General features: G+C 44.1%; 3 non-coding genes across 3 annotated transcripts; 2 read left to right on the top strand and 1 right to left on the bottom strand.

The window, feature by feature from the left end:
- Positions 1–18463: 18463 nt before the first annotated feature.
- trnav-cac (transfer RNA valine (anticodon CAC)) lies at positions 18464–18536 on the bottom strand. The gene has a single exon. It is a non-coding gene; the product is annotated as a tRNA-Val (tRNA).
- A 1283-nt stretch (positions 18537–19819) lies between these two features.
- Positions 19820–19907, top strand: trnap-ugg (transfer RNA proline (anticodon UGG)). The gene is given in 2 exon segments: positions 19820–19855; positions 19872–19907. It is a non-coding gene; the product is annotated as a tRNA-Pro (tRNA).
- A 3857-nt stretch (positions 19908–23764) lies between these two features.
- trnav-uac (transfer RNA valine (anticodon UAC)) lies at positions 23765–23837 on the top strand. The gene has a single exon. It is a non-coding gene; the product is annotated as a tRNA-Val (tRNA).
- The last annotated feature ends 381 nt before the right edge of the window (positions 23838–24218 follow it).

Here is a 24218-nt window from a genome sequence, read left to right as displayed (position 1 = left end):
GTCATCGCTCGCCTCCTCCACAACCGACTTCACCCTATGGCCGAGGAGCTCCTCACGGAGTTGCAGAGCGGATTTCGTCGCCTCCCAAGCACAACGGACATGATTTTTTTGGCAGCGCGACAGCTGCAGGAAAAATGCAGGGAACATGGCTTTCTTCAACCTTTCAAATTCCTTCAACACTCTCAACCACGAGAGCCTAAGGAGCGTCCTCCTCCGTTTCGGACGACACCAAAAGTATGTCACCATCCTCCGCCTGCTACCCGACGACATGCAGGCCGTGATCCTTACCAACGGATCCATGACAGACAGAATCCACGTCCGAACCGGAGTCAAGCAGAGCTGCTTCAATGCTCCAACCCTCTTCTCAATTTCCTCGCTGCCATGCTCTACCTCACAGTTGACTAGTTCCCCGCTGGAGTGGAACTAAACTACAGAAGCAGTGGGAACCTGTTCAACGTTCGCCGTCTGAAAGACAGGTCCAAGATCATCCCAACCTCTGTCGTCGAGCGACCGTACGTGGATGATGCCTGCGTCTGTGCACATACAGAAGCTGAACACAGTCGAGGTATTTACTGAGGCGCACGAAAGCATGGGCCTTGCGCTAAACATCAGTAAGACAAACTTGCTCCATCAACCTGTCCTCGCTGCACAGCACTGCCCCCCAGTCATCAAGATACACAGTACGGCCCTGGACAACGTGGACCACTTCCCTTATCTCGGGAGCCTACTTTCAACAAGAGCTGGCTTTGAAGTCACGAACCAATAACGCCTCCAGTGCGCCAGTGCAGCCTTTCGCCACCTGTGGAAAAGAGTGTTTGAAGACCAGTTCCTCAATACTTTCACCAAGATCATGGTCTACAGGGCCGTGTTAATAACGGCGCTCCTGTTTTGCTCAAACATGTGGAACATGTAAAATAGACACCTCAATTCGCTGGGGAACTACCACCAACGATTTCTCTGCAAGATCCTGCAAATTCCCTGAGAGGACAGACGCAACAAAGTTAGCGTCCTCGTGCAGGCCAACATCCCGAGCATTGACGCACTGACCACACTTGATCAGCTTCGTTGTGCAGGCCACATAGTTTGCATGCCAGAAACGAGACTTCCAAAGCAAGCACTCTACTTGGAACTCGTCCACGGCAAACGCGCCAAAGGTGGAGAGTGGAAACGTTACAAGGACACCCTCAAAGGCTCCCTGATAAAGTGTGACATTCCCACTGACACCTGGGAGTCCCTGGCCATCGACCGCCCTAAGTAGAAGAAGTGCATGCGGGAGGGCACTGAGCTGCTCGAGGCTCGTCCCCGAGAGCAAGCAGAAATCAAGCGCAGGCAGCGAAAGGAGCGTGCGGCATTCCAGACTCCCAACCTACCCTTTACTGCAACCACTGTCTGTTCCACTTGTGACAGAGATAGTGGTTCTCGTACAGCCACCGAACAACTCATGCTAAATGTGGAAGCAAGTCTTCCTCGATTGAGAGGGATTGCCGATGAAGATGATGATGATAACGTGAGCCTATTGCACAGGAAGAATCCTTTCAGTCCGTTGAATCTTTTACACAGGAGCAGGCTATTCAAGCCCTCAATCATGTTAACTAGTAACAGGTTGCGGCCAGTCAGCTTTTCAAGCGTCTTACATAAGAACAGGAGGCGGGTTATTCATCACTTTTCAGACAGTTTTATAGGAATTGGAAAAGGCAATTCTGCCCCTCGAATCTGTTGTATAGGAACAGGAGGATGCCATTAAGCCCATAGATGATATTACTGTGTTCGGTTTTGGACTCCTAATCTGAGGAAAGACGTTCATGCTATTGAGGGTGTGCAGCGAAGGTTCACCAGACTTCTTCCCGGGATGGCAGGACTGACATATGAGGAGAGATTGGAACAACTGGGCCTGTATTCGCTGCAGTTTAGAAGGATGACAGGGGATCTCATCGAGACTTACAAGATTCCGATGGGACTGGACAAGTTAAATGATGTAACAATGTTCCCAATGATGGGGAAGTCCAGAACCAGGAGATAAAGTCTTTGGATAAGGGGTAGGTCATTCAGGACGGAGTTGAGGAGAAAGTTCTTCACTCAGAGCGTTGTTAACCTGTGGAATTCTCTACCGCAGAGAATTGTTGATGCCAGTTCATTGGATATATTGAATAGGGAGTTAGATATTGCCCTCACGGCTAAAGGTATCAAAGAGTATGGACAGAAAGCAGGAACGGGGTACTGAGGGAATGATCAGCCATCATCTTATTGAATGGTGGTGCTGGCTCGAAGAGCCAAATGGCCTACTCCTGCACCTATGTTCTATGTTTCTATGTTTCTATGTTGCACTGGACAGGAGGAGGACATTCAATCTCCCGAGCCTATTACATAGGAACAGGAGAAGGATATTCAACCTTTCGAGGCTGGTAATACAGGAACAGAATGAGTTTAATCTTCCCTCAAGCTTGTTACACAAGAACAGGAGGAGGACATTCAGCCACTCGAGCTTGTTGCATAAGAATGGGAGGAGGCCATTCAATCACTTGAGCCTGTTACACTGGAACGGGTAGAGGCGACTCAGTCCTTCGAGCCTGTAGCAGTGGAACAAGAGGACGTCATTCAGCCCCTATAAATTGTTACACAGAAGTACACTATTCAGCCCCTCAAAACACCTACAGAGGAATAGAAGGGGCTGATTAAATGCCGTGCAGCCTATTAGACAGCAACAGGAAACATAGAAACATAGAAAATGGGCGCAGGAGTAGGCCATTTGGCCCTTCGAGCCTGCACCACCAATCATATGCTGATGGCTGATCATGCAAAATCAGTACCCCATTCCTGCTTTCTCTCCATACCACTTGATCCCTTTAGGGGCACATCTAACTCCCTTTTCAATATATCCAACCAACTGGCCACAACAACTTCCTGTGGTAGAGAATTTCACAGGTTCACAATTATCTGCGTGAAGAGGTTTCTATTCATCACGGTCCTAAATGGCTTATCCTTTATTTTTAGGCTGTGTCCCCTTGATGTGGACTTCCCCAACATCGGGGACTTCCTGCATCTGACCTGTCCAATCCCGTCAGAATTTTAAACATTTCTGTGACATCCCCTCTCATTCTTCTAAATTCCAGATCATATAAGCCTAGTCGATTCAGGAGGAAGTGATTCAAACCCTTGACTCTTGTATATAGGAAACGGAGAAGGCCATTCAGCCACTCATGTCTGTTACATCGGAGCTGAAGGAGGCTATTCACCCCCTTGACCAAGTTGCACAGGTAAAGGATGAAGTTAAGAGTACGGTAGTACAGTGGTTATGCTACTGGTTTAGTAACTCAGAGGCATGTATACACATCCAACCATGGCAAGTGGGGAATTTAAATTGAGTTAATAAAATACATCTGGAATTAAAATGCTGTCTTTCCTCGTCAACTCTATCCGCATAATGCTCTATTCCCTTCTCCCTCATATGCTGAACTAACCACCCCTTAAAAGCATCTACACTATTTTACTCAACAACTCCTTGTTGCAGTGACTTCCACATTCTCACCACTATCTGGGTAAATGAGTTTATATTTAAATTTTTGTTGTTTATGTTATATTGATGGCCATTTAGTTTTGCTCTTTCACACAAGTGGACATTACTCTACCAAAGTCTTTCATAATTTTAAAGAATTCTATTAGGGCAACCTCAAGCCATGCCTTTTCAGGAGAAAAGTGACCCAACATGTTCATCATTTCCTTGCATTTCTGGTATCATCATCTTTTTTCCGCCCTCTCCAGTGCCTCTCTACCTATTTAGTAACAACGTGACCAGAATTGTACGCAGATTTCCAACTGCGCTATAAAACTTTATCATAACTTTTCAATTCTATCCCGTCAGAAATAAACCCTAGTGCTTTGTTGGCTTTTTATTGCCTTGTTAACCTGCGTCGCTACATTCAGTGATTTGTATATTTGTACTCTGAGATCCATTTTCTCTTCTATACCACTGAGCCTCGTATTTACCGAGTAACATGTGACCGCCCTATTTTGACAACAAAATATAATACCTCATATTTATTTGTGTTGACATCCATTTGCCAATTACATGTGCATTCATCAAATGTATTCACATTACATTAATTATTTGAAACATCACCGCGAAATTTACTTTCTTATTAATGTTTCACATAATGCCTTCACTCATTTGTAAATTGTTGTTTGAAATGGATAAGTAAAAATGAAAAGCTGCATCGGCCGAGAATCGCACATGGGTCGGCTGTGTTGCAGATGAGAATTATTTTCTTAAAGCACCAATGTTGCCATTCATAGACTGCCATTTGCCAGCAGGTCACATTTAAATTACTTTGATAATTTATCAATATAAGTGAGGCCACAATTGTAAAATAACAAGCAAAGTGCAATAGATGCTGGATATGGAATTGTTCATTTAATGCTGGAAACACTTGGCGGCTCAGGGAAGGCACTCGCGACTTTAAATAATTGCCTTTGTTGCCCTCATCTTCCTTCGTGGTTTATCTTCCACCATGGCATTACTGTATTTGGGAATTTACTGACTGCACGCCCTGATTTCCAGTGGGTTTCATGCAGTCAAACAGCCTTCGTTCAATCAAAAATATATAAATTGTGAAACAATTATTTATTTATTGAAATCAAATCAAATTAAATTTTTTGCAATAAAATTGTAAATTTATTTATTTTCTTATTATAATAAATATATATAATATTTTAAATTGTCTTTTTGTCTGGATTGGTTTCACATCCCTCCCTCCTTTTTGCGTGTCGATCACCTCTGGCTTCAACAACCGTCCCAGCCCCGCGTGGTCCTCAGCCCCACGCTCACTCACGCACAGCACAATTGCATTCAGGAATGATAGAAATCCCACTTTATTCTTTTAAAAGGGAACTGCTGTCCGTCAAGGGCCATTCTACATCTGTGTAAGAAGGATGTGCTTCCTGTCCAGGATCATTCGGTGTCTGTTCAAACGGGCTGCTTGTCATTTCCGGTTCATCATTTGCCCGTTTAAGACGTATTTTTTCATAATCCGGATCATCCTGTATAATTTAAAAGGAGTGTGATTTCACTGCGATGAACGAATTGTTAAACTGTTGTGTTTCAAGCTACATTGACGTTGACTGTGTCCGTGTACATCCATATTGCAGCGTATCTATTCATTAATGGAAATATGATCATGTTTTCCAAAATCCACTGTTTCATGTAACACGTGTCTCAAATTTGCTCTCAATATAAAAAACAATAAATTTTGTGCCGACGGCAACAGCCGCGTGGCAAAATGGGTAAGGCGTCTGACTTCGATTGTAACTGTGATGTTATCAGATGATTGCAGGTTCGAGTCCTGCCGCGGTCCCTGAACGCACCACGTGAAATTTGATATTCTTTGTTTTGATTCTGCCTCAAAACCAACCATCTCGTGCAGTCATCCACCTGAAGTATAGGAAGGCTGTTTGCTTAAGGAAGGTAAAGGCACATTTTCACCACTGTTGATCTGGTTCCAGGAGCAGAACAAGTGGTGAAGTAGACTTTCGTGCACATTATTTCTGTTTGAATACAAAAAGTAGGGGATGGCTGTCTGACGTTGCCGTAAATAGGAGAGGAGGTGACTGAAAGGTTCGGGCAATGGACTGCTGATCCAGTATGTCCTCAGCTTCGTCGTTATTGTGTTAAATATTTGACACTTCGGTTTTTTTCGTCATTCACATTTAACTTCATTGCGAAATTCACCTTTAACTGACAAGGATGCAGCTCGTTGGTAAAGTAAAGTCTCAAAAAAAAGCTATTCGTCAAAGGGAAAACATTCGCTGGACTATGGAGATGGGGACTCATGAGATTGGTCTCTGAGAGTCAGCACAGGCACGATGGGCCGAATAGCAAACTAACGTCAGAATCTGAGAGCAACAGCCCTCACTTTCGGCGGCTCATTTGTATAGGGGTATGATTCTCGCTTAGAGATTTTAATAATTGAAATGCGACAGGTCCCGGGTCCAAATCGCGGACGAAACCTGCTGACTTTTAGGCAAAAAACCACTTCTGAGCCGGTCGACATGTGAGAAAACTGACATATTTCAAATTAAAACGTGTGATTGCACTCCTTTGCTCCCACAGCGTCCAAAATCCTGGAGATTCCCAGGAGCAAAGTGAAACTCACCGAACTGAGTAAAGTTCATGTATCTCAGATGTACTCGGCTCTGTGTCTCATTGGTTAACCGAAACCCGTGTTTGATTCCGGCCAATACTTGATCAGTATATCTTCCTTTCTGCACGCCTGAGCTCACCTCCATTGGGATACGCTTACATGCAGCGTCAATCTCCACTTCAACGTGAAACAGACTCTGCCCTGAATATGAGTGCGTCCTATTTCTCGAGCGCTGCAAAGATGTGAGAAGCTGGCTTTGGATTTAGTCCCTTGGCTGCCGAATTTAAACCGTAGCGGAAATCAATCCCGGGTGGCCAAGCTGCCTGGTCTGATTAAACGGCGTTCACAACCTACATTCCAGGCATGTTATAGTGTTCTGGCCTCAACATTCGGTTCAACGTATCGGATCATAAGCCACCGCTCCCATTGTCTGCTAATGGTTCTGCTGTTCCCAATAACAGCTCCTCTGGTCCATCCTTTGTTACTGCATCCTAGAGTACTTAAGGAGGTGGCCTTGGAAATAGCGGATGCATTGACAGTCATTTTCCAACATTCCATTGACTCTGGATCAGTTCCTATGGAGTGGAGGGTAGCCAATGTAACCCCACTTTTTAAAAAAGGAGGGAGAGAGAAAACAGGGAATTATAGACCGGTCAGCCTGACCTCAGTAGTGGGTAAAATGATGGAATCAATTATTAAGGATGTCATAGCAGTGCATCTGGAAAATGGTGACATGATAGGTCCAAGTCAGCATGGATTTGTGAAAGGGAAATCATGCTTGACAAATCTTCTGGAATTTTTTGAGGATGTTTCCAGTAAAGTGGACAAAGGAGAACCAGTTGATGTGGTATATTTGGACTTTCAGAAGGCTTTCGACAAGGTCCCACACAAGAGATTAATGTGCAAAGTTAAAGCACATGGGATTGGGGGTAGTATGCTGACGTGGATTGAGAACTGGTTGTCAGACAGGAAGCAAAGAGTAGGAGTAAACGGGTACTTTTCAGAATGGCAGGCAGTGACTAGTGGAGTGCCGCAAGGTTCTGTGCTGGGGCCCCAGCTGTTTACATTGTACATTAATGATTTAGACGAGGGGATTAAATGCAGTATCTCCAAATTTGCGGATGATACTAAGTTGGGTGGCAGTGTGAGCTGCGAGGAGGATGCTATTAGGCTGCAGAGTGACTTGGATAGGTTAGGTGAGTGGGCAATGCATGGCAGATGAAGTATAATGTGGATAAATGTGAGGTTATCCACTTTGGTGGTAAAAACAGAGAGACAGACTATTATCTGAATGGTGACAGATTAGGAAAAGGGAGGGTGCAACGAGACCTGGGTGTCATGGTACATCAGTCATTGAAGGTTGGCATGCAGGTACAGCAGGCGGTTAAGAAAGCAAATGGCATGTTGGCCTTCATAGCGAGGGGATTTGAATACAGGGGCAGGGAGGTGTTGCTACAGTTGTACAGGGCCTTGGTGAGGCCACACCTGGAGTATTGTGTACAGTTTTGGTCTCCTAACTTGAGGAAGGACATTCTTGCTATTGAGGGAGTGCAGCGAAGGTTCACCAGACTGATTCCCGGGATGGCGGGACTGACCTATCAAGAAAGATTGGATCAATTGGGCTTGTATTCACTGGAGTTCAGAAGAATGAGAGGGGACCTCATAGAAACGTTTAAAATTCTGACGGGTCTAGACAGGTTAGATGCAGAAAGAATGTTCCCAATGTTGGGGAAGTCCAGAACCAGGGGTCACAGTCTGAGGATAAGGGGTAAGCCATTTAGGACCGAGATGAGGAGAAACTTCTTCACCCAGAGAGTGGTGAACCTGTGGAATTCTCTACCACAGAAAGTAGTTGAGGCCAATTCACTAAATATATTCAAAAGGGAGTTAGATGAAGTCCTTACTACTCGGGGGATCAAGGGTTATGGCGAGAAAGCAGGAAGGGGGTACTGAAGTTTCATGTTCAGCCATGAACTCATTGAATGGCGGTGCAGGCTAGAAGGGCTGAATGGCCTGCTCCTGCACCTATTTTCTATGTTTCTATGTTTCTATGTTTCTATTGCCCACTTACCACCCACTTTGCCTTTTCGCATTGTTCCATTTATTATTCAATCACTGCTAAGCTCCACTATATCACTGAAATTCCCTTTTGTCCTTCCTCGCTGCCTATTTTTTTCCAGGCGCTTTTTTCGTGGAAAAAATCTGCAAACTTTACATTTTTCTTAAAATATCGGAATGATCATCTGACTGAACGTGAGCCCGGGATCTTCATCCACAGAATGTCCACGACCTGCTGAATTTTACAGAATTCTTTGTTTTTGTTCATTTTGTTTCTGTATCCCTTTAAATGTGATGTGCTGGTCTGCCCGGAGTAATTCTCCGTCTTTCCAAAATGGTGTGCTATCAGTATCGGATCATTATGTATCTGTTTAAAAGGAATGTGCTGTCTGTCCCGGATTTCAAATTTCAAATTTCAAACACTGCCTTTGGAGTGTGTAGGAATTTTAGTTTGTTGATGTGTTTGTGTAAGCGAGGGAGTGCGTGCAAAGGTTCTGCGCGATCTTACTGTGCATTTCATGTTATGGGAGGAAAAATGCATTACATGCAACTTGAAGCCACACTGATTTGATTGAACACGCATTCGAGGACTGCCTGATAGGAGAAGAATCTGCTGTGGGATTTTGTTATTCCACATCTGAAAGAAGGCAAATTATATAAGTTACAAACATAGCGATTTTAGCGAGAGCGTGCGGATGGGCTGTGTGACATGATGAGATCCTTTCCCCTGATTTTCAAATACAAATCAGGACAAGACAAGACAAGACATGACTGACTGACTGATTGAGTGACTTTGTTTATACAGGTATATTTATATATATATATATATATATATATATATATATATATATAAATATTTATATATACGTATATTTATATCGATTCCCTACTTTTTAACTTTCATAATAAATGTACTTTTTCTGTTCTGCCTGCACCGGGCTCTATTACATTTGACCACTTTCACAACACAGGCAGCTGCTGTCAGATCCAGCAGAAAGGCACTCGCGACTTTAAAAGATCACCTTTGTTGCCCACATCTTCCATCGTTGCTTGTCTTCCACCATGGGCTTACTGTGTTTGGGTATTTACTGACTGCACCACCTGATTTCCAGTGCAATTCATCCAGTCACACAACCTTCGTTTAAAGGTTACTGCAGAAGATAAAGGTACGCTGAGTCAGAGGAAATGTATTCGCATGGATAGTAAATTGGCTGACGGACAGAAAGCAGAGAGTCGGGATAAATGGGTCCTTTTCCGGTTGGAAATCAGTGGTTAGTGGTGTGTCACAGGGATCAGTACAGGGACCACAACTGTTTACAATATACATAGATGACCTAGAAGAGGGGACAGCGTGTAGTGCAAAAATATTTGCAGATGACACTAAGATTAGTGGGAAAGCGAGTTGTGTCGAGGACTCAGAGAGGCTGCAAGGAGATTTGAATAGGTAAGCGAATGGGCTAAGGTTTGGCAGATGGAATACAATGTCGGACAGTGTGACGTCATCCACCTTGGGAAAAAAAACAGTAAAAGGGAATATTGTTCGAATGGGGAAGAATTACAACATGCTGCATAGCAGAGGGACCTGGGGGGCCACGTGAATGAATCCCAAAAGGTTAGCTTGCAGGTGCAGCAGGTAATCAGGAAGGCAAATGAAATGTTGCCCTTCATTGCGAAAAGGATGGAGTACAAAACAGGGAGGTGTTGCTGCAACTGTATAAGATATTGGTAAGGCGGCACCTGGAGTACTGCGTGCAGTTTTGGTCACCTTACTTAAGGAAGGATATACTAGCTTTGGAATGGGTACAGAGGCGATTCACTCGGCTGATTCGAGAAATGAGGGGTTACCTTATGAGGATAGATTGAGTAGACTGGGTCTTTACTCCTTGGAATCCAGAAGGATGAAGGTTGATCTTATAGAAACATGTAAAATCATGAAAGTGATAGACAAGATAGAGGCAGAGTGGTTGTTTCCATTGGTGGGGGAGACTAGAACTCGGGGGCACAGCCTCAAAATACGGAGGAGCCAATTTAAAACCGAGTTGAGAAAGAATTTCTTCTCCCAGAGGGTTGTGAATCTGTGGAATTCTCTGCCCAAGGAAGCAGTTGAGGCTGGCTCATTGAATGTTTTCAAGTCAAAGATAGATAGATTTTTAAGCAATAATGGAATTAAGGGTTACGGGGTGAGGGCAGGTAAGTGGAGCTGAATCAACGGCCAGATCAGACATGATCTTATTGAATGTTGGAGCTGGCTCGAGGGGCTAGATGGCCTACTCCTGTTCATAATTCTTATGTTCTTATGTTCTTAATCAAAAATGTAAAGATTACGAATCAATTATTTATTTATTTATATCAAATCAAATTAAATTTTTTGCAATAAAGTTGTAAAATTATTTATTTTCTTATTATGATAAATATATAGATATTTTAAATTGTCTTTTTGTCTGGGTTGGATTACTTCCCTCCCTCCCTCCTGCCTGTCTATCATCTGTGGCATTAACAACTGTCCCAGCCCGACTGGCCCTGAGCCCCACACTCACTCACGCGCAGCACAATTGCCTTAAAGTATGATAGAAATCCCACATTATTCTTTTAAAAGCGAACTTCTGTCAGTCAAGGGTCATTCAACATCTTAGTCATACGGTTGTCCTTGCTGTTCAGGATCATTCAGTGTCTGCTTAAACGGGATGGTTGTAGTTCCGGTTCATAATTTGCCCCGTTCTGACGTATTTTCTGATAATCCGGATCATCCTGTATAGTTTTAAAAGGAGTGTGATTTCAGCTGCGATGACCGAATTGTTAAACTGTTGTGTTTCAAGCTACATTGACGTTGCCTGTGCCCCTGCCCATCTATATCGCAGCGCATCTATTCATTACTCGAAAAATGCTCATGTTTTCCTCCATCCATTCCTTGAAATAACCCTTGTCCCAAATTTGTTCTCAAGATGAAAAACAACAAATTTTGCGTCGACGGTAGCGGCCGCTTGGCCTAATGGACAAAGCGTCTAACTTCGAATGTAACCACGATGTTTTCAGAAGATTGCAGGTTCGAGTGCTTCATCGGTCAACTAACTCGCCGCGTGAAAATTTATATTATTTGTTTTGATTCTGCCTCAAAAGCAACCATCTCGGAGAGTCACTCGCTTGAATGAAGGAAGGCTGTTTGCTTTAAGAAGCTAATGGCACAATTTCATCACTGTCGATCTGGTTGCATGGACAGAACTGGCGGTGAAGTGGACTTACTTGCACATTATTTCTGTTTGGATGCAAAAAGTAGGGGATGGATGTCTGACGTTGTTGTAAATAGGAGACGAGGTGGCCGAGAGGTTCAGGCAATGGACTGCTAATTCTGTGTGTTCCCAACCTCGTCGTTATTGAGTTCAAAATTTGACCCCTCTGTTTTTTTGTCAATCACATTTAACCTAATTGCCAAATTCACTTTTTACTGACAAGGATGTAGCTCTTTGGTTATGTAATGTCTCAAATTAATAATATATTCATCAAAGGGAAAACATTAGCAGGACAATGGAGAGGTCTCTGAGAGTCAGCACAAGCACGATGGGCCGAATATTAAACTACCGTCAGAATCTGAGAGCCAAGCACCTTACTGTCGGCAGCTTTTTGGTCTAGGCGTATGATTCTCGCTTTGGGGTTTTCATTATTGTCAACGCGAGAGTTCTCGTGTTCAAATCCCTGAAGACCTCTGCCAACTTTTAGTCAATGAACCGCTTCTGAGCCGGTCGACATGTGAGATAACGGACATATTTCAAATTAAAACGTGTGATTTCGCTCCGTTATTCCCACATCGTCCAAATTCTGGATTTTCCCAGGAGCAAAGTGAAACTCACCTAATTAAGTCAAGCTAAAGTATATCAGATGTCGTCTGCTCTGTGTCTCATTGGACAATCTAAACCCATGTTTGGTTCCGGCCAATACTTGATCAGTATATCTTAATTTCTACATGCATCAGCTCACCTCCATTGGGATAAGCATACATTCAGCGTCAATCTCAACTTCAACGTGAAACATACTCTGCCCTGAATATGAGTGCGTTCTGTTAACCTGATGCCTAAAAGATGTGAGAAGCTGGCTTTTGAATTCATCCCTTGGCTGCCTAATTCAAACAGTACAGGAAATCAATCCGGGGTGGCCAAGCTGCCTGGTCGGATTAAAAGGCGTTCACACCCTATAGTTCAGGCATATTATAGTGTTCTGACCTCAACATTAGGTTTAGCGTATCGGATCATAAGCACCGCTCCCATTGTCTGGTAATGGTTCTGCTGTTCCCACTTAAACCTCCTCTGGACCATCCTTTGTTACTTTATTGCCCGCTTACCACCCACTTTGCCTTTTCGCATTGTGTCATTTATTATTTAATCACTCCTATGCTCCACTGTATCACAGACATTCCCTTTTGTCGTTCCTCGCTGCCTATTTTTTCCAGGCGCTAATTATGTTGAAAAAATCTGTAAAATTTAAATTTTTCCTGAAATATCGGAATAATCATCTGACTGAACGTGAACCCGGGATCTTCATCCACAGAATCTTAACGTCCTGCTGAGTATTACAAAATTTTCTGTTTTTGTTCATTCTGTTTCCGTATCCCTTTTAAGGAGATGTGCTGATGGCCGGGTTCATTCTCTGTCTCTCTAATATGGTGTGCGAACAGTCCGGTTCGTTCGGTGTCTGTTTAAAAGGGATGTGCTGTCTGTCCCAGAATTCAATTTCAAATTTCAAAAACTGCCTTTGGAGGGTGCAGGAATTTTAGTTTGTTTGTGTGTTTGTGTAAGCAAGAGAGTGCGTGCAAACGTGCTGCGCGATCTTACTGTGCATTTCATTTCATGTGAGAAAAAAGGCATTACATGCAACTTGAAGCCATACTGATTTGATTGAACACGCAATCGGGGACTGCCTGACAGGAGCAGAATCTGCTCTGGGATTTTGCTGTTCCACATCTGAAAGAAGGGAAATGACATTAGTTAGAAATATAGCGATTTTAGCGAGAGCTTGCGTATGGGCTGTGTGACATGATGAACTGATTCATCCTTATTTTCAAATACAAATCAAATCAAGACAAGACAAGACAAGACATGACTGACTGACTGACTTTGTATATATAGCTATTTACATATAAATATTTATATATAGGATATTTATAAGCATTTCCTACTTTTTAACTTTGACAATAAATGTGCTTTTTCTCTTCTGCCTGCATTGGCTCTATTACATTTGACCTCGTTCACAGCACACGCAGCTGCTGTCAGATCCAGCAGAAAGGCACTCGCGACTTTAAAAGATCGCCTTTGTTTCCCACATCTTCCATCGTGGCTTGTCTTCCACAATGGGATTACTGTGTTTGGGTATTTACTGACTGCACCCCCTGATTTCCAGTGTAATTTATCCAGTCACAGAGCCTTCGTTCAATCAAAAATATATAGATTATTAAACAATTATTACTTATTTAAATCAAATCAAATTCACTTTTTTGCAATAAAATTGTGAAATTATTTTTTTCTTATTATGATAAATATATAGATATTTTAAATCGGCTTTTTGTCTGGGTTGGTTTTACTTCCCTCCCTTTTCCTGACTGTCTATCACCTGTGGCTTCAACAACCGTCCCAACCCCGACTGGCCCTGAGCCCCGCACAGCAGAATTGCCTTCAAGATTGATAGAAATCCCACTTTATTCTTTTAAAAGCGAACTGCTGTCAGTCAAGGGTAATTCTACATCTTTGTAATAGGGATGTGCTTGCTGTTCAAGATCATTCGGTGTCTGCTTAAACGGGATGGTCGTCAGTTCCGGTTCATAATTTGCCCCTTTATGACGTATTTTCTCTTAATCCGGATCATCTCGCATAGTTTTAAAAGGAGTGTGATTTCAGCTGCGATGGCCGAATTGTTAAACTGTTGTCTTTCCAGGTTTGACGTTATCAGGGCTGCATCTAAAAGTGCAGATAAAAGTTCCTCACATGCTCAGAGCAAAATATATGATTGATGGTCTAAAAATGAATGAACAAACTTCAGCACCAGGTCAGACGGAAATGTTCAGCGAGCAGGTGGACTGATGAATCGCACTTTTAAGGAGTTGGTGGTGACAAAACAAATTGGTTCTGCTTATTGTTTAAATATAAGAAATGGCAGAATTAGGACATGAACCCACATCTCCCGAAGAGACAGTGACCTGAACATAGCACCTTAGACCGCTCGGCCATCCTGACTATCCAGTGTTGTGTGTGGCCACCTGCAGGTTGATTTTGAACTTTTGTGTCCTGTCACATGAAATAAATGAGGGCAGCAGGCGTGTCTCTGCCTGACACCGGGGAAACAGTGAGACGGGCCTTGGAGCAAGGGTTTGGTAATTTCGACACAGCAAAGGAAATCTTAATTCTGGAAGAACAATATCCAAAAGAACAATCACCAGTGAGCTCCCCCTGTGCTGATCGGGAATGTGTTGACTCACCTTAAACAACTTCTGTCCCACACTGAAAGCTCTCATTCCTTCTCCTCCGCTGCCCTTTACAGAAATGTCACCAATCACCCAGCCACTGTGTTCACTTCCACATCCTCACAGTGGGGCCACAGAGTCTCCTACCATCTCCCCGCGATCACCGAACTCACCCAGTTTACAAAATTAAACGCCAAACATGTGCCTGGCAAAGGGCAGGAGAAGCCTGATCGTCTGGAAGCTCGGACTATCACAGAAAGTATTGGTATTCATGGTGATTACAGCAATTCTTAATCGTCTCACAGACCTCAATTATTTTTATGCGATGAATTGATCGAGGATTGAAACCAGGTTAGTGCGCTGGATCTTAACCCCTCGACCACCAGGGAACAGTTACGATACATGTCGATATATTTATATATATTTATATATTTGAACCTGAATGTCAATGGCTAGCTACCTAGACCTCGTGGTGCCCACGGTAGTGTTTCTAACTTTGAGTGAGAGAAACGGTTCCACAGTGACACCTGTCATGTGTCCTACATGGTTATTGCTTGTACTATTACAAAGTGTGCACCAGATGGCACTGCAGTGGGAGACTTGTAGCTTACCTGTACAAGTGTGCCTGGCCTAGTACAAAAGGCAGGCGACCAGGTTGTGATCCTCACTCTGTGGTTATCAATAAAGGACTAAGATCACTACAGTTCAAGCACGACAGATTGTCTCGTGGAGTCATCATCAGAGCATCTGAAGGTATAACAATTGGCGACGAGCTTACGGACCCTCACACGAAAATGGCTAACCTTGGTACGTTGCAGCAGTTCGCTGATGGTGATGATTGGGAAGGCTTTGTGGAGAGACTCGACCATTTCTTCACAGCAAACGACCTGGCAGGTGACAACCCGGCCACACTGGCTGATAAGTGCAGAGGTATCCTGCTAACCAGTTGTGGGCCAACCGTCTGTGGCCTCATCAGGGACTTGCTGGCACCAATGAAGATAACGACCAAGGCATAAGAGGAGCTTGTAACACTGATCCAAGAACAACTCAAGCCCAAAGAGAGCATCCTCACAGCCAGACAGCGGTTTTATACACACCGACGGCCCGAAGGCCAGGAGATCACGAAATATGCTGCAGACCTCAGGAGGCTGGCGGCACCATGGGATTTTGGTGACCACCTCACCGAAGCACTGCGGGATATCTTTGTCATCGGAATCGGCCATGAGTGCCTACTTCATAAGCGACTGTCAGCAGATACCATAGTCACACTGCGGAAGGCCATCTCCATGAGCCAAGCATTCATGACCTCGACCTGTGGCTCTCGGCGGATGACTCATCCTCAGGACTCAAACCCGGCAAGTACTGTGCACAGAGTGGTGCCTTTTAGAGGCTGGACTGTAGAACGTGAACCTTCTCAGGGGAGAGAAAACAGGCCCCCGAGTCCCTTAACTCGAAGTCCATGGACAGATCAGCCATGATCTTATTAAATGGCAGAGCAGGATCGAGAGGCCGAATGTACGACTCCTGTGCCTATTTTTTATGTGCGTATGTTAAACATTTAAGGATCTTGAATCATTGATGACGTTATCTCCCCTATCTGACTTTACACACTCTGTATTTCGGAGACTGGTTTAAAATGTTCACTGCTCATTCGACAAGGAACCTGGCGCGAATATTGTCAATTTATTTCACAGCAAAAGTAGTCTCAAAATAACGTTTCTACATGGGTTCAAACCGGGGACCATTCACGTGTGGTTCTCCACAGTGGTGGAGGTTGTGCTCGAGTTTAAAATAGTGCATTCGATACACTTTGAAAATGCATCTACAACTACGAGGAACATTTTGCCCTTGAATGGGCCCTCATAGTCGACGTGCACCCGCGACCACAGTTTGGTAGGCCAAGGCCAGGGGCTCAGTGGAGCCTCCCTGGGGTCATTGCTGATTTGGGCACAAATAGTGCATCTTCGGACGCGGAGTTCCAAGTCATCGTCAATATCAGGCCACCAGACGTGGGATCTGGCTCTGGCCTCTGGAGCTCCCGGAAAAATGCCTCTCTGCCTCGCAGAGGCATGACTACTCGGCTGCCCCACATCAGGCAGTCTGCTTGTAGTGATAGCTCATGCATGCTCCTGTGAAAGGGTTTTAATTCCTCGGAGCAGGCATCACGAGCCTCTGTCCAGTCACCGGTTAGTACACATCTTTTTGCTAAGGATAACGTGGGGTCGCTGGCCGTCCAGGCTCTGATTTGATGAGCTGTTATGGGCGAACCTGTGGACTCAAAGGCATTGATTGCCATGACTATCTCACAGTCCTCTTCATCAGACCCTTCCGTGGTCGCCATGGGTAGCCTGCTGAGCGCGTCGGCACAGTTGTCTGTACCTGGTCTGTGCCTTATGTTATAGTACTAGGATGCCAGCATGAGTGCACACCTTTGAATTCGCGCCGAGGCATTGGCGTTTATTGCCTTACAGACAATTCGGGTACAACAGCCCCAACAAAGGGGAGCTGATCAGTGAGCTCCCTCTGTGCTAATTCGGAATGTTTTGGCTCACCTTAAACAACTTCTGTCCCACACTGAGGGCCCAAGTTTCGGGTGGAGTTGCTCCTAATTTTTTGGAGCAACTAGTTTTGTTTGGAGAATGTTAGAAGTTGCAATTCTCGGATATTACTTTGCTCCAGTTCTACTGAATTAATTGAGGTTGGCTTCAGGTAAGGTATTTTTTTCCAAAAGAGGGTGTGTCCAGCCACTCAGGCCTGTTTTGCAAGTTTCGGCAGTGAAAACTTACTACAAACTAACTTAGGCTGGAGTAAGTGCCCACTTTTGTAAGTTCAGAACAACCTTACCTAGAGGTAAGCTCAGTGGAGGCACAGACAGAGAGGGGGTGGGAATGAAACACAAAAAGGACTGAAGCATTAAACATCTCACTTAAAATGTCCAAAAACCTCTTTTGATGATATCTTGCCTTATATCTGCTGAATGAAGATAGTTGCTTCTCTTTTTATAAATAAACAAGTGTAGCCTCCCGGCTGAGCAGGCACATTTCGGCTGCTTTCAGATGAGCTGCGAGAGATTATTAAAGGGTCCGAGGGTCCTGTAGCCCCCCACACCAGAATATCCTCCCCTGGGGTTTTCCTCAACCTGTGCTCGGTATACGGGGAGCTTTGGCCCGGGTCCGAGGTAGCTTGCTTCCCAGGGATGGACAATAACCCTCTGAGCTCTGGAACTGGGAAAAGCGAATAACTAATGAGTTGTTTGTGGGTTTGAAATGCGGCTTCGATCTGCAGGTATTAATCGAGGCAGGGGCTGTGAGACATTGCATAGTGTTCAGGTTTAATCACAGCAATATCCGCAGTCAGGAGCTGAAAAGGACGAATAGCTGAAAAAACACAAGAAAAAAGCTAAGAAATGTCAGCAATTGTGGTAAACTCTTTAATGTGTTTCCTGGCCGTTTAGAGGTGCGGCGCTCTCAGAGGGAGCCCGGATTCAGAAAGTAACTCTTTCATTCAAATTCTTTAAAACAATGACATGCGACAAATTAAACTGTGTGTCGGGGGATGGGGGTGGGTGAAGATTATTTGTTTTATTCCTCATTCATTAACCGACAGCGTTGTTTTGTAGAATTGTTACTGAGGGACAGTGGAAACTTTAATAACTGAACTTTAATCATTCAAGGCTTTTGAATCATTGATGACGTTTTCTCCCCCATCTGACGTTACACACTCTGCATTTAGGAGACTGGTTTAAAATGTTCAGTGCTCATGCGACAAGGAACCTGGGGCGACTTTTGTTCAATTTATTTCACAGCAAAAATAGTCTCCAAAATAATGTTTCTGCCCGGGCTCGAACCGGGGACATTTCGCGTGTGAGGCGAATGTGATAACCGCTACACAACAGAAACGCTGTGCTTCAAGTAATCTCAGGAATATAACCAGAGCTTTAACCTACACAGCTGGCCGATACTTCAGGAGCTGGTTTTAAGAGAAGAGAATGATGGTGCTATATTTAGGAAGGCTGTGAGTGTGGCAGGAATTGATCTCGTGTTTCCCAGACTTTACACATAGGAACAGGAGATGGCCATTTCGCAGCGAGTGGTTAGGATCTGGAATGCACGGCTTGAAAGGCCGGTGGAGGAAGTCTCAATCTTATCTTTCAGACGGGAGTTGGATAAGTGTCTGAAGGAAAAACAATTGCTGGGTTACGGGGGAAGGGCGGGGGAGTGGGACTCGCTGAGATTCGGCACGGGCTCGATGGGCCGAATGGCCTTCCGTGCTGTAATGATTCCATGATTCGATAAGTTAGTGGCACATTTCATAGTGTGGGTGGGAGCACAACATTGCAAATGGACATGGATTGAGTCGGCAAAACTAGAGGCATCTGATTCAGGAGACTCGCGGGGTGCGTAAATTCGGGAGTTTAATGACTTTGAAAGGAACATTTTTGTTTTGTGCCGTTTCGGTCATTGAATATTTGTGAAAGGAATATTTGCAGAAAGGGATGCAGCATTTAACCTTCTGCCTTAACACTTCTTTCTGGGTGTCAGCTCACATTTTGTTTCGATATTATTCTTCCAGAATTACTATTTTCTTTGGTGTTTCACAATAACCAGACACTTGCTCTAAAGTCAGTCTCACTGTTTCCCCAGTCTCCTGTTGATGTTACCAGCAATGAACATTTTGACCCAGACCCCGACAGCACAGTGTGTAAAATGGTTTATGGTTTCAGAGTTCACTTGCAGAGCACAGAAGAAATTATTCAATTATGGAGTTCCTTCAGTTAGCATTTCTTTAATTGTGCAAAAGAAGATTGTTGGTTAATTAATGATGTTTCTCCATGAAAGTAATATTAAATTAAAAGAAATGCAATCGCCCAACATGGGGCTCAAACCCACGATCCTGTAATTAAGATTCTCATGTTCTACTGACTGAGCACTCCGGGATTTTGGCTAACGCTGGATTTAATCCCTCATTGCAGCCAGGCGCCTGTTGGCGACCCGCAGCCTGGATACACTAACGTCCCAACAGCACATTGACTGTCGGAGTGGGACCGTGCGGTGCTTCAGAAGACAGTTCGAAAAAGCAAAGTCACTGATTCCGTCCCATGTGCTCCTCCGATCAAGAATAGCAATACACTAAAAATGCTTCAATAATGGTTACACCTGAACTACACATTTTTGAATTAGTTGGCTCGTTGGTCTAGGGGTATGATTCTCGCTTTGGGGTTGTTATTTGAAATTTGCGAGAGGTTCTGGGTTCAAATCCCAGACGAGCCCTCAGTTAGATATGAATTTTAAATTGCATCGAACTTTTGCAAAGAAGGACTTGCATTTCTGCAACACCTTTCAGGACATCATGAGGCGCCAAAGCGCTTTACAGCCGTTGTGTTCTGTTTGAAGTGTTGTCGTGTGGGGAAAGATGTGCCCAAATCACCCCACACGAACCGCAACTCTTTGCGAAGGACTTCGGTGCAAAGAAACAGGTATCTCAGGGACTTGGACTTTCTATGAATGAGTTCTGCTTGTACCTGCATTCAAGCTTAAAACAGCAACTGGGCTTCCATCCCACGGGAGTGGTGAGTAGGTTATCAGGTTGATGTGCGCCGCTTTCAATCTTTAAAATTTCACCAAACAAAGAAACGATGAATCCAACTGTCCCTGTAAGCGACAGATTGAAGTGATCGGTGCTCCAAACAGAGCTGGAACACGCGCAGTGCAGGAATAGGGCCCGCAACATTAAATGTCAGAGTTATTAAGCAGACAATAATTAAACATACAATTAACAACAGTACTTACACCCAAACCTTGCAAATGTTAGCCGAAGAACTCAAACACGTTACAGTTCCCAGCTCGGTGTACAAATCGATCAAACATTAATCGGATTCTAAACTATCTGATCCAAATGCCACATTTTATATATTTTCCTTACCCCTGCTAGGTGACAATTGAAACTTTTAATAGTATTACCTAACACAACAGCTCAACTTCTGATGGAAGGTCATTAACCTGAAACGTTAACTCTGTTTCTCTCTCCACAGATGCTGCCTGGCCTGCTCAGTGATTCCAGCATTTATTCTTTTTATTCTCCAAACTTATAATCAGAGTATCACTTCCCTTGTCATCTAACTACACTCCTTCCTGACATGTAGCCTTGTCCTACAAACAGGCTCCTTTCGCACGATTCAGGCATTCATTGGAATTATAACTTCTTAATGATAACAATTATGTGATGTATGTAACTATGTAATACTTGACACCAGAAGGCGCGACTGTTGGAGTCCTAATGGTCACCTGCCCACACGTACAGGGCCAGTATAAAAGGTTGGCTGCCATGTTGTTCAGGCACTCTGGAGTTGTAAGAAAGAAGAATAAGGTCACACTAAGTTAAGATCACAGTACTCAGCCTCGGGGAGTTCTTCTTTTCACAACAATTTGCGACGAGTAAAAGAATACAAATCTTCACGCAACAAGGCTGCTGTTGGAATATTAGAGAGATTCACAGAGAGTGAAATAAATGTGGGCTGCAAGCGGATCTCTGCCTGACACCGGGGAAACAGGGAGACATACCTTGGAGCAAAGGGATATAGATTGAGTCGGCAAAAATAGAGGCATCTGATCCAGGAGATTCGCGGGGCTCGGAAATTCGGGAGTTTAAAGACTTTGAAAGGAACAATTTTTTTTGCCGTTTTGTTCAGAGAAATGTTTGTGAAAGGAATTTTTTGCAGAAAGGGATGCAGTATTTAACCTTCTACCTTAACACATATTTCTGGGTGTCAGGATCACATTTCGTTTCAATGTTATTCTTCCAGAATTAATATTTCATTTGCTGTTTGACAATAACCAGACCCTTGCTCCAAGTTAAATACTGCATCCCTTTCTGCAAAAAATTCCTTTCACAAACATTTCTCTGAACAAAACGGCAAAAAAAATTGTTCCTTTCAAAGTCTTTAAACTCCCGAATTTCCGAGCCCCGCGAATCTCCTGGATCAGATGCCTCTATTTTTGCCGACTCAATCTATATCCCTTTGCTCCAAGGTATATCTCCCTGTTTCCCCGGTGTCAGGCAGAGATCCGCCTGCTGCCCACATTTATGCTGCCCTCTTTTGTTTCATGTGACAGGACACAAAAGTTCAAAATCAACCTGCAGGTGTCCACACACAGCACTGAATAGTCAGGATGGCCGCGTGGTCTAAGTTGGTGTGTTCAGATTACTATCTTCTCTGGAGATGGGGTTTGAATCCTATTTCAGACATTTCTTATATTTAATCATTGGCAGAACCCATTTGTTTCGTCACCACCAACTCCTTAAAATTGCGATTCAGCAGTCCACATGCTCGCTTACCATTTCTGGCTGACCTGGTGCTGATGTTTGTTCATTCTTTTGTAGAACGACAATCATATATTTTGCCCTGAGCATGTGAGGAACCTTTCTCCCGATCTCATTGGGTTTAATTTTGCTAATCTGGTGCTGTGAGTGGAAATGTTTCCGCAGTGTAACGGTTAACACCTTCTAGTATTTTGAGTTCTTGCTCAACTTTCTCTTTGAGGGCACATGATACGGAACGGGGCTTGTAGTAAACCAATCTAGCGTCATTCTGTACCCTGACACTCGCCTTGAAGCCTTGGATCGGACTGCCCGTTTCGCAGAACACCTTTGGATATTTCTTGATAACCTCATCCGTTGATGAAAATCTCGCTTCCACACAGAAAATCGTACTCCAATCCAGCTTCAGTGAGCTTAATCTATTTCTTCCTTGTAAGGCAGACTTGTCTCCTTTCACTACGATTAGAGGCAAGTTCTGAAATTGATCTTTATATTTCACCGGTATAGTGTTACGACCTACCACAGGAATTTACTCTCCCGAGTAGCCTCGCAGCTCTATCTTGGGTTTCTCCAGTTGGAAATCACGCAATTTGTCACGGTACAGTGACTCCGGTTTTACAATCACGGATGCACCCGTGTCAGTTTCCATTGGTATCTTGAATCCCGCAACATCTATGTGGATTTTGATGCTCTCCGAATCGCTGTCCGTTAACCTCGTGCTCCTGATGATATATAACTCTAACATCTCCTCGTCCTGTTGTTGTCTTCCATACTATGTAGTCTCTTGGGATTTCTACACATAGCTTTGAACGCTGGACTCATAGCTTTACCCTTCAGTTGGCATGCCTTCGCAAGATGTCCAGTCTTTCTGTAGAAGAAACACTCTGCCTTCACGTGTGGACAACTTTGAGCAATGTGTTGTCCCAGGCACCTACAGCATGACTTCAACGCTCTGGTAAAATTTTCTGTTTCAGAGGAATTTGGCTCCCTTGTTATACCTTCAAATGCTCTGATAATGACTCCAAGAGACAATGGGTCGTGCTTGAACTGTAGTGACCTGAGTCCTTTATTGATAACCACAGAGTGAGGATCACACCTGGTGGCCTGCCTTTGATACTAGGCCAGGCACACCTGTGCAGGTAATCTACAAGTCTCCCACTGCAGTGCCCTCTGGTGGCACACCTTGTAATAGTACAAGCAGCAACCATGTAGAACACATGACAGGTGTCACAGTGGAACCATTTCTCTCACTCAAAGTTAGACGCACTACCGTGGGCGCCACGAGGTCTAGGTAGGTAGCCATTGACATTCAGGTTCATATATAAATATATATAAATATATCGACATGTATCGTAACTGTTCCCTGGTGCTTGAGTGGTTAAGACCCGGCGCACTAACCTGGTTTCAATCCTCGATCAATTCATCGCATAAAAATAATTGAGGTCTGTTAGACGATTAATAATTGCTATAATCACCATGAATACCAATACTTTCTGTGATAGACCGAGCTTACAGACTATCTGGCTTCACCTGCCCTTTGCCGGGCACGGGTTCGGGGCTTAATTTTGTAAACTGGGTGATATCGCTGATCGCGGTTGCCGGTAGGAGTCTATGTGGCCCCACTGTGAGGATGTGGTCGTGAACACGGTGGCTGGGTGATCCGTGACATTTCTGTAAATGGCAGCGGAGGAGATGTATTGAGAAATTTCAGTGTGGGACAGAATTTGTTTAAAGTGAGCCAACACATTCCCAATCAGCACAGAGGGAGCTCACTGGTCAGCTCCTCGCTGAGGGGGCTGTTATGCCAGAGGTTTCTGTAGTGTAGTGGTTATCATGTTTGCTTTACACGCAAAAGGTCCCTGGTTCAATCACAGGCAGAAGCATTATATTTAAACTTGCTGTGGATGAACAATCGGAGGCGAGTTTCATCTCCCTGCAAATGCTGCCTTACCTGCTGCGATTTCCAGCATTTTCTGTTTTTATTTGCTATTTATTCTCCTGGCAAAAGGGCTCCCTTATTCATTAATTGCTCTTTATTTCACCAATAAATAGATAACTTTGAGTGAGAGAAAACGGATCAACGGGGACCTTTTGCGTGTGAGTCCAACGTGATATCCGCTACACTGCAGCCCATCAAAGGGCGAGAAACCACTGAATATAAAGGATGAGCTGACAAATATCAGGGGCAATGCAGTCTGGTCAATGTCAAACCCTCCTTCCTTATTCAGCAGTGGCATGAACGGGAGTCAGACGGCGCAAAGTTT

Source organism: Pristiophorus japonicus, unplaced genomic scaffold, assembly GCF_044704955.1.
Source record: "Pristiophorus japonicus isolate sPriJap1 unplaced genomic scaffold, sPriJap1.hap1 HAP1_SCAFFOLD_29, whole genome shotgun sequence".
Lineage (NCBI taxonomy): Eukaryota > Metazoa > Chordata > Chondrichthyes > Pristiophoridae > Pristiophorus > Pristiophorus japonicus.
Note: the sequence above shows the minus strand (reverse complement) of the source record. Positions and strands in the feature narration are given on the sequence as shown.